Raw genomic sequence first — 11,446 nt, forward strand, 5'->3', positions numbered from 1 at the left:
GGAGAGGATGAAAAGATGAGATTCATTGTTTGGTTAAGAAGTTGCCATCCCTTTAACAATATTGGGAGCCCCCCCTTTTTTTAATTATCAAACATTTGAGGAAAGCAGCTGTCCAAAAAAACTCTCCAATCTATAATTCAATTTACGTAAAACCCGGTTACTACCTGAAATATCCCTGAGGTCTTTTTTTTCTACAAAACTTAACCCAAATCAGAGCATTTTCCCTTTTATAATTAACACGCTGCCTGCCCTGTTCTTTCTCAAGAACCCTTCAGTCTCAGATTTTTCCACCTCGATTTTGTACCAGACCCTCTGAAGAATTGTTGCAAACGGGATCAAAGCTTGTAACCTCATGGGCAGTAAGATTCTAATAGCTCACAATGAGTTTGCCCTTGGGGGACCAAATGTAGGAGATATTAATAAAATGCACTTCATCTCAACCTGGCAGCAAACCATGGTAGGAATCTCTCTATTAAAACAACGTTTGTGGTCATTTCGTGTGTCTGCCTTGAATGACCGGTTGCTTCACTGCCCTCTTCCTTCACATTTGGCTTGCTTCCTTTTGAATGTTTTTGGCACATCACAACTCAGTGCTGTGTCTGCACTTTGCTGTCTGCATTTGTGTCTGGTCATTTCTCTGGATGGACTGTTGAACCCAAATTATCTAACTCTCCACTGAGTCAGGAAGGAAGAAAGCCAGGATGGGAGAGAAACAAGATGAGAGAGGTAAAATTTCAATCCTGCTGTTAAGAAAAGACCCAATGCGGTTGCAAGCCTTACATTATCATTCTTCTTTCTTGTAAAGGGATTACAGCCTCAGGTCTGTTCTTACCCTCCAATTCTGTGTTTCATGCTTGTCTCCTAAAAAATAGTGAAATAGCATTCAAGAGGTAAGGAAACAGGTGTTAAAAGTACACATGTCAAAGTGGTGGTCTGACATGGAATTAAACAAGAGATATGGGGAAGGCCCATTTCCCTTTTCCCTGCTGCCTCCTTGGCCTCAAAACCCATCTTCCATGAGCTCAGAACAAAAGGTAAGGGGATGAAGACAATAGGCTGTGGATCTGTATGTAGTTTTTGAACTGAGGTATGTGGATTCCAGGATCACACTCACTGTTCAGTTCACCCCTCTTTGACCAGGTGTGCTTATTGCAAAATTTCCATTCCACTCTTACTATTACATTGTCTGATTTTCCCTTAACCCAGTGCTAGCTCTGTTGGATTCCTTTAGGAAGCAGAAGTTGACTGTCAGCTACACCCTTTTTAATGGTGCTCATTTTGAAGACCGTTCCACTCAGGGAAGAGTAGGGTTTGGCCTGTGTTTCAGTCCTCAGAGTCACCAGGCATTTTGACTCATCTGTTTTGCATAGACTGCACCTACGTGTTGTATTGGATAAAAGCTTCACAGTCATGCTCCAGAAGTGACTGATGATTCTCTCCAAATTGCTGAGCAGTCGCCCGGAATTGCTTGTGTTACTTCAAATGCCCAGTGGCCCATCTGCTCTCCCCATGCCATTCTCTTACTCTTTTTCTTTCTCTCCTAAGTCTTGTTGAATCTACGCAAAACACACTACCAAACACAAAGCATCTAGAATGATAGAGCATCCGAGTTTTGATTCACATGATTGAATTCACACAGGAGAGAAGAAAAGCAAAGCTGGTGGGAAACTGACGGAGACGGGAAAGGGGCAGAATGGGTAGGTCTCTACAGTTGTATCCAAGCAATGGATAAAATAATTGGAAAGTTAAATTGGCAGAACCTCATCATTAAAGACAGTCTGTAGTTGGTATTGGTGGATATGAAAAATACACACAGAGCAAGGAAACAGACAGTAGGCAACAGGTTTCAAAGACTGTTCACACATTTTATACCCCTCTTTTGTTTGTTTATGTAATTTTTTTTCTTTTGTGTTTTGGAAACATTATTTCTTTGGGAGAAACTCTGAATACTGTTCATAGGTTTAAAATTGACCTTTCCTGATAAGAAACCTGGAACACTAGAGAAGATTAGTGTGATTAGTTGTGAATAAGGGCTAATTTTCCAGGGTCAGACTACATTATGATAGATTAAAAATGTCTAAGTATTATTTCCCAAGTGCTTCATTTCCGAAAGCATAGGATGGCATATCTCTGTCATGGTGACATGGTAAGTCCCCAACAACAGAAAGCTTGCCTTATTTAGTAAGGGCACTGATTCATTAGTACCAGTTTCCTCATGATTATTTTAATATCTTAAGATATTAGCCAAAAAATATGTGAATGATTTCTGTCTTAGCCAGTTTAGGCTGCTATAACAAAATGCCATAGACTTAACAAACATTTATTTCTCAGTTCTGGGAAGTGCAAGATCAAGGCACCAGCAGATTCGGTGTCTGGTGAGAGCCTTCTCCCTGGTTTGCAAATGGCCACCTTCCTCACACGGTGGAGAAAGATCATCTCTCTCATGTCTCTTATGAGTATTAGGGTACTAATACCATTTGTGAGGGCTTTGCCCTCATTACCTAATTATCTCCCAAAGACCCACCTCCAAATACTATCATATTGGGCATTAGGGTTTCAACATGTAAATTGGTGGAGGCTGGGGGTGGACACATTCATTTCATAGGAATGCCCCAGAAACACTATTTTTTTTGGCAGTATATATGATAATTTATTATTTTGATTTGTTGGAGTATTACTACACAAATTTATATACGGTTTTAAGAAAATATTATGGAGAAGTTTTTTTGCAACTTTTAATTCCACATAAAGAAGAGACAGAGCAATGACATCCCAACAATAATTTCTTTAGAAGTCTGGTGTAAAAAACCACAGAGAACATTCTTAACTGATAATACATGAATTAGATTCTAAATGCATTCTCTATCGTTTAAGACATGGAGAAAAAAGGAACAAAGAAAATTCTTAAGTTTACCATTTGCAAGAGGACTTTATGTAATTTCAACAATCTCTTATCTAGGCATTTAACACATTATAAATTCAAAATTTGCGTGGGAATTAAGAGAAGAAATAGTATTCCTTAGAGGGAATACAAAGTTTATTCAAACATTTAAAATAATTTAAAACAACCAGTGACACAACACTCACTATTTTAAATACAGATATGAATTTTCTCTGAATAGGGCAGCAAAATCCTCATATAAACCTCATTTATCATTTTTACCTGATGGTATCAATAACCTCTCCTTCTAAACATTTTAATTCACAAAAATACTAATGCAAAAGCTTTAGTAAAATTGTAGTGAATTTATATACTGACTTGTCAGTGGAATTTATACACCGTCTTGTGTGGCATTTATATACGGACTTGTCAGTGACTAGCTGGGGAAAAAATTATGTTATTGTAGAATTCTACTATGTTATGGCTGAAATTGGAGCCAAAGAAATCTCAATTCCAAATCCTGCTCTATTGACTCGGCTTGGTTAGTTTTAATCAGTTCTCAGAACTTTCTGAGCATCAGTTTTCTAATCAATAAAAATGAGGATAATAATGTGTACTCTACAGGACACACACAGACTAGCAATAATGTATATAAAGAATCTGGCATAATAGGTATTTAAAAAAATAATTGATCTGAATTTTGATATGATGGAGTGGATGGCATTAGAATTAACTGTCCCCATGAATAATTCTAAAAGCTGTATTAAATATTAGATAGTAGCCAATGTAAGGCCATGATCCTTTAGAGAAAAGAAACATATAAGAAATGAAACACATTAGCCCATTAGATGAGCCCCATATTCATCTCAGCTTCACCCTGAGGGCATTTCCAAACCACAGTTCAGAGAAATAGTGCCCAATCAGAGAGTGGTAGTCTCACTGGATAGAGGGAGATCCCAGAGTTTAGAGTTGCAAAGACCACTGGGATTTGCTGGGGAGGATTCTAGAAAGGAGAAACCTAGGTGAAGGAGTCTAAAAATTCTGTGTGAAAATTGCACATAGAGCCAACACTTGAGGATCGCTCGGGAGGCCCAGCAAAGGAAGCTGGAGAGCTGGACAGAGATTTCAAAGAGAGCGCAGTTTTGTTGGGAGGGCAGAGGTTTGTACTTAAGCCCAGTGATTATAGAGAGTATTTGGTGAACTCCCAGGCTTTGGGTGGAGATTCACAAAAAGGTCACACCTAAGTATAAGGACCATGTCATAGCAATAAGAGAGCCCTAAGAGAGCCAAAACCAAACCTCAACATGACAGAGGTGATGATTGCCTTCCAGATTAAAATTTAATGTTCTGTTGAGAAAGATACCATCAACCAAAATCTCTATTGCCTATACTCACAACATCCAGCAAGTAGCCAAGAATTACTACAGATAAAAAGAAGCAGGGAAAAAGTTACTAATAATCTATAGCGGGGGTTAAAAATGTTCTCTGTAAAAGAGTAAGTAATAAATATCGTAGGCTTTGTAGGCTATACGGTCTCCATTGCAACTACTTTGCTGTTGCAGTGTGAATGCAGACATTGACAATAGGTAAATGAATATGGCTGTGTTTCAATAAAACCTTATTTACTTGCCATTTGCAATGACGTGCATAGAACTAGAGGGTATTATGCTAAGTGAAATAAATCAGTCAGAGAAAGACAATCATCATATGATCTCACTCATATGTGGAATTTAAGAAACAAAACAGAGGATCATAGGAGAAGAGAGAAAAAAATAAAACAAGATGAAATCAGAGAGGGAGACACACCATAAGAGACTCATAATCATAGGAAACAATATTGGCTTAAGGATAGACACAGAAATCAGTGGAACAGAAATGAGAGTCCAGAAGTCCTTGTATTTATGGTCAATTGAGTGATTTGCCCAGAAAACTCACTGAGGAAAGTCTTTTGTATAAATGGTGCTGGGACAATTGGATATCCATATGCAAAGGATGAACTTAGACTTTTGCCACACACGGTACACAAAAATTAACTCAAAGTGGATGACATATTTTTTTTAAGATTTTATTTATTTATTTATTTATTTACGAGACAGAGAGCGCTAGCTGCGGGAGGGGCAGAAGGAGAGAATCCTCAAGCAGACTCCCCACAGAGTGCAGAGCTGGATGCAGGGCTCCATCTCGTGACACTGAGATCATGATATAAGCCAAAATCAAGAGTTGGGCACCCACCCTACTGTGCCAACCAGGTGCCCTGGAAGACATATTTAAATGTACGATCTAGGGGTGCCTGGGTGGCTCAGTCAGTTAAGTGTCTACCTTCAGCTCAGGTCATGATCCCAGAGTCCTGAGATCGAGCCCTGTGTCAGGCTTCCTGCTCGGTGGGGAGCCTGCTTCTCCCTCTCCCTGTGCCACTACCTCTGCTTGTGCTGTCTCACTCAAATAAATAAATAAAATGTTAAAAAACTAATTACTTAATTAAACAAATCTGTGATCGAAAACAATAGAACTTTTATGTGAACACATAGGATAAATTCTTTGAGACCTTGAATTAAGCAGTTTTTTGGAATGACACTAAAAGCATGGTCCATAAACAAACAAACAAAAAAAATTGAAGTAAACTTCATCAAAATTCAAAACTTTTGTGCTTCAAAATACATCATTAAGAAATGGAAATACAGGGGTGCCTGGGTGGCTCAGTTGGTTAAGGGTCGGACTCTTGATTTCGGCTCAGGTCATGATCTCAGGGTTGTAAGACTGAGCCCTATGACTGGCTCTATGCTTGGCACAGAGTCTGCTTGATATTGTTTTCCCCTCCCTCTTCCTCTGCCTCTGCTCCTCCCCCCATTCGCACTCCCTCTCTCTCCAGAATAAATAAATAAAATCTTTAAAAAAATAATAATAAATAAAATCTTAGAAATACAAGCAACATCAGGAGGAAAACATTTGTAAAACACACATCCAATGAAGGATATACAGATATACAGATATACAGGTCCAGGATATATAAAGAATTCTTATAAGTCAATAAGAAGCAAGCAAACCATTCAAAAATAGGCAAAAGATTTGAACAGACATTTCACCAAAGAAGATGTATGAATGGCTAATAAGCATGTAAGAAGATGCTTAACATCATTAGTCAGTAGGGAAATGTAAATTAAAACCACAATGAGATATCATTTCACACCCACTAGGATGGCTATAATAAAAAAGACAGTTACTAATATTGGCAAGATGTGGAGAACAGAAACACTGATACATTGCTGCTGGGAATATAAAATGGTGAACCACTTTGGAAAATAGTTTGGCAGTTTCTTACAAAAAACTTCAGCGGAGATGAACCATGAGAGTCAATGGACTCTGAAAAACAAACTGAGGGTTCTAGAGGAGAGGGGTTTGGGGGGATGGGTATCAAAGAGGGCACGTTCTGCGTGGAGCAGTGGGTGTTATGCACAAACAATGAATCATGGAACACTACATCCAAAACTAACGATGTAACGTATGGTGATTAACATAACAATAATAAAAAACTTCAGCGGAGGCAGGCCAGGGGAGGGAAGAGATCCTATATTTCCTGCTGGCTCTTGCTAACAAAGGGTCAGCATTTCCAAATCTTAGACTTGAACAAAGCACCTGAAAAGAAGGGCAAGAGAATAATTTAAAAGCTGGGGGAAAAAACAGTGACTAGTAAATAAATAATACATAATAAAATAAAACTGATTTATGATGATTATTGTACAATTAGATGAATTTACTAAAAAATTGTTTGTAGGCATGATATGGGTGAATTTTATGATGTGCAAAATATGCCTTAATAAAGTTGACAGACATCACCTATATCCCCACAAAGTAAGAGAAGCTTTTGAAAACTTGAAATAAGAACAGAATGACATACATACAAAAAATAAAATTCAGAAAACAAAATAAACTTTCAGAAATTAAAATGTTTGAAGGAGGAATGAAGAACCCAGTAGATGGTTTGCAAGATAAATCTAACGAATTCACCAAGAAATTTTTTTTTAAAAGTACAAAAAAGAGAAAAATGGTAAGAAAATCAGAAAGTCAGTTAAGGGGGTCAGCATTTGAAAAATAGGTGTTCCTCATAAGAAAACAGAGAAATGGGAGGAAATTTCAATGAAATAATGCAATGATTTCTCAGAATTAAAAAGCATGAGTTAATAGTCTGAAAAGGCCAAACACAATAAACTATACCAAGTACATGATCATGAAAGTCCAATAATTTGGAGACAAAGAATTAAAGCTTCCAGAGAAGAAAAAAAAATCCAGAATGGTTTGGGTCTTCTTAATAGCGACAATGGAAATTAGAAGACAGTGGAACCATCTTCAGAATTCCGAGGGAAAATTATTTTCATTCTTGGATTTTATATCCAGCGAAATTATCAATCTTCTATGACTATAGGTAAAGATACATTCAGACATAGAAGGTTTCACAATATTTACCTCCCATGCACCTTTTATTGGGGAGCTACTTGTTGACGTATTCCACCAAAACTAGAGTCTAAATGAAGAAGGAGAAATAGGAACAAAGGGATCCAACACAGGAGAGAAGCAAAGGGAATACTTGTGATGATGATGGGAGATCTCAAAACTTCAGGTGTGCACAAGTCATTGAGGACAAGTATTCCACATTGGAAAATGCCAAAAGACTCTGGGAGAGTGCTTCAAGATGAAAATGATAAAAACAAACAAACAAAACTTAATGCATCTTAACCTCTTGAGAGTAAATTTAGACAACTAGTAGAAAACTTGTAATTGAATTTAACAAGTAAGAAGAAATTTTAAGAAAATGGCAATTACTAACTTCAGCAATAACCAATAGTTGTTCAGGCAGGAGATAAAAAGTAATCATAGTTCACTGACTGTCTAAGCTCTGAACAGTGTTTGCTGAGCCATAATAATGCAGATACTGAATTTTGATCTAAATAAATTTATAACTACATTTGATTGATGGGAAATGAAATGATATATCTGTATATCTGGGACAGGAAAAAAGAAAACTAAACCCACAGTGTCCATAGCGAGAAATCAATAAAAGAATCAACTAAGAGAGTGGAAAGTGATTGCCTATGGTGAACGGCAAAATGGTAGAAAGGGAGGAGGAACAGTTTTACTTAACAAACCTATAAGTCTATAAAGACTTGACTCTTTAAACCATGTGCAGGTATAAATTTGACAAAAAAAATAAATATTTCCTCATATCAGTGAGATCATATGATACTTTTCAAAAAGAAAGGAAAATATAGAAGTGCAACCATGACACATATTTTCTCAATTGAGTTCTTAGTGTTGTCAAGACACCTTCCTGAGAAGATTGCAGCTAAGGGGGAAGACTAGGGGCCGCTATCAAGAGTTGCAACAGTTTCTTATTTAAGCTAACAAATAATTCTCACAGTAAATCTACAAGAAGATTCATTAATTTGCTAATTGTGCTTCCATTCTCTAGAGATCTCTATCATTTCCTCATTGATAAATATTCAATTTCCCAACAGATTAATTCAGCCACAATTCAACAAACACTTTCTTGTCTTTTAAGTTGACATAAAGCAGTAGAATATTAATAAACAGTGAGACGTCATTTTCTAGTTAACATACTTTGGCATCAAAGTGGGGAAGGAAGAAAGATAGTAAATATGGTTTGTTTTTTTTTTTTTTGCTTTTCAAATCAAAAGCGATAAACATGGTTGAGTTTATTCATTCAACTGGATGTAGTAGATTTTCCCTTTCCCTGTAGGGTTGTACAGGTCAGTGAGTCGTTTAAAGTCAGTGGGAATGGGAATAAGTTATCTCATATTGGCTATCTTTCAACATTGAATTGTCAGATATTAAAAAGGCAAATAGTCTACCTCCCATCCAGTAACAACTTGTCTTATATTTCTAAACACTATTTTTAAAGCATTTCTGCTTATTCTTCCTGAAAAATATATGAAAATATGGTTGTGATATTTTTGTTTACCTGGAAACCCAAGTGAGCTCCTAATTTTTTACCTACTGCTCGTTTCTTATTTTGTGACCCAGACTTAACATGCCATATCCTCTGCTTGTTAATTAGTTTCATAAAGGCCAAAAACCTTACAGAAGGCCAATTTTTTCCATAGTGAATTCAGTTAGAGCTGAACTTTGCAAGGTCATAAGACCCTGTGAGCATTAGCTACTTGTACATTGATTTAGTCCTAAAATAATGTCTCTGTCACCCAGGACTGAGGTTTATACAATTCAGAAACAATAAATAGCATCAAAGTTTTATTTAGAATCAGTACAAAGGCCACAGATTTCTGATAGGATCTCAAAATATGAATATTATTGAGCCTTAGAAGCCAGCCAGCACACTTGCATCAGTACTAATTCTTGAGAACAACTAATCCCACTGCATTTGTTAGGACATATCCAGTTGCTAGTAGCTGAAAACCCTGACTCAGATTGGCTCACACAATAAGAAATGTATTGCTTTCTATAAAGAAAAGTCTAAGGGTTGGGCAGGAGCCAGAATTAGTTAATAGTGTCTTGAAGGTATGATCATAGACCTAGCTTCTTTCCATCTTTCTCTGCCAGCCTCAGTGAGTTGGTTCTGCCCTCAGGTTGGCTCCCCTCAGGGCTGCCAGAATATTGCATTTCTGGGTGTCATACCCAAATACACCAACATCCAGAAGAAGAAAGGAGCCATGTCTTCCTTTCCAGAAACCCATGAGCAGACTTCTCTCTTACTCATTGACCATGATTGGGTTAAATACCAGTCCTGGACTGTTGAGGCAAGGGGAGGGACATTACCATGATTGGCTAAAACTAAACATCTGAGATTAAAGGTTGTTAAGGAGTCAACCACAAAGACAACCAACTTTACCTCCTAGACTCTTTCTCCTGTTACTCTACTCTTTGACCTCCCAACCGAATTTTCCAGTGTGTTGTCTGAGAAAAAAAACCCAATTGTATCATGTTGGAAACTTTACTTATATTATCACTTTTCTCTTCTCTCTCCTATACATAAAACTTCTTCCTTGTCCTGTAGATATTCAAGCATACTCAAGTCTCTCCTACCTTAAAAAAAGATGCCTTCTCTAGTCCCTAAGTCATCCCCCCCATTTCTCATCATCCCCTCAAAGCCAAAATGTTGAACTTGCTAATTCATTATTCCAGTTTTCTCACTTATCTATCCTCAGTCAATCTGGCTTTTGTGCAGTGACTTCACACAAAACTCATTGAGATTATCAGTGATCTCCATGTTGCAATGGGGCTTTTGTTCCTCATCTTAGCCTTTGACAATATTAACTAATCCTTTCTTTGTAAAACATATTTTAGCAGTGAATCTCATCATGTCCCACACGCTCCTGGTTTTCCTCTAACCTTGTGATTCCTTCCCGGTCTTCTCTCTAAGCTCCTTCTCCTATATTCCTATACCCAGCCATCAAGTAATCAGTCTCTAGACCCCTTCCTTGTCATTTTATACATCCGAGATAAGCTCACCATATCCATGATTTTACTTATCGTCTATATGTCAATGGCTGCCTAAGACAGAGACCCTGCCTTATCCCTTAGCTAAGCAGACAGAAACTGCAAACAAAGACCCCAGTGACCCCATAGTTTTTAACTGAATACTGCAACCTCATCAATGACACTAATCCCATCATATCTCACATTCTGATTCCTACCTTCAAAAGCCCAAGCTTCCGAAGTCATCAGCCATCACCCAGACACAATGATAGCTATATATTCTTTAATCTGAGATCATCTTCCACCTTTCCCACACCCTTAACTTTTTCTCTCTGTCTTCTAGAACTCGTGATATGTTAGACATGTTCAAAACTTTCTCTTCTGAAAAAAGAAAAAGAAATAAAAAAATAATGCTACCTCTGAGTTTATGTCAGAGGAATGCCTTCGAGTTAAAGGCATTTTCTCTTCTTTCCAGCGAAGCTTCTAACAATGTTGTCTACACTTGCTGTCTCCTCCTCCTAACCTCTACCCACTCATCAATTTTATGCAGCCAGGTATCTGCCCACACTGCTCCCACTCACCACTCCACAGAAATTGCTTTTTCCAAAGTTACTGAGGACCTCCTAGTTGCGAAAGCCTACAGACGCTTCTCGGTCTTTATTTTGTTGACTCGTATTTATCATGTATAAAACATAACACAGATGACTGTCTTGAAACTTTCTTTGGTTTCAGTACTCTTGGGATTTTTACTCTGACCGTTCCTTCTCCATTTCTTTTGCACCAACCCTTTTCTCCATGTGTCCCTTAGTTGTGATCCTTGGGGCTCTGTCCCAAATTCTTCTCTTTTGCTCTACAACTTCTCTGTAGGCAATCGCATCTATTTCTATGGCTTAAGTTATTATCTATAAGCTAATGACTTTAAAATTTATATGCAGGACAAAGTCCTTTTCCAGAGCTTCTGACTAGTATAGATTACTGCCTCATGAACATCTCCGCTTATGTATCCCACAAACATCTCAAACCCCAAACGTTAAAACTAAAATCAATTATTTTTCTCCTGAAATGACTTCTTCACTAATCCAATGAATGGCTGCGATATTATGATTTATAAATGTGAAA

The sequence above is a fragment of the Eumetopias jubatus genome, unplaced genomic scaffold (assembly GCF_037043125.1).
Source record: "Eumetopias jubatus isolate StellerSeaLion01/CBP00866 unplaced genomic scaffold, mEumJub1_p1.0 scaffold_6, whole genome shotgun sequence".
Lineage (NCBI taxonomy): Eukaryota > Metazoa > Chordata > Mammalia > Carnivora > Otariidae > Eumetopias > Eumetopias jubatus.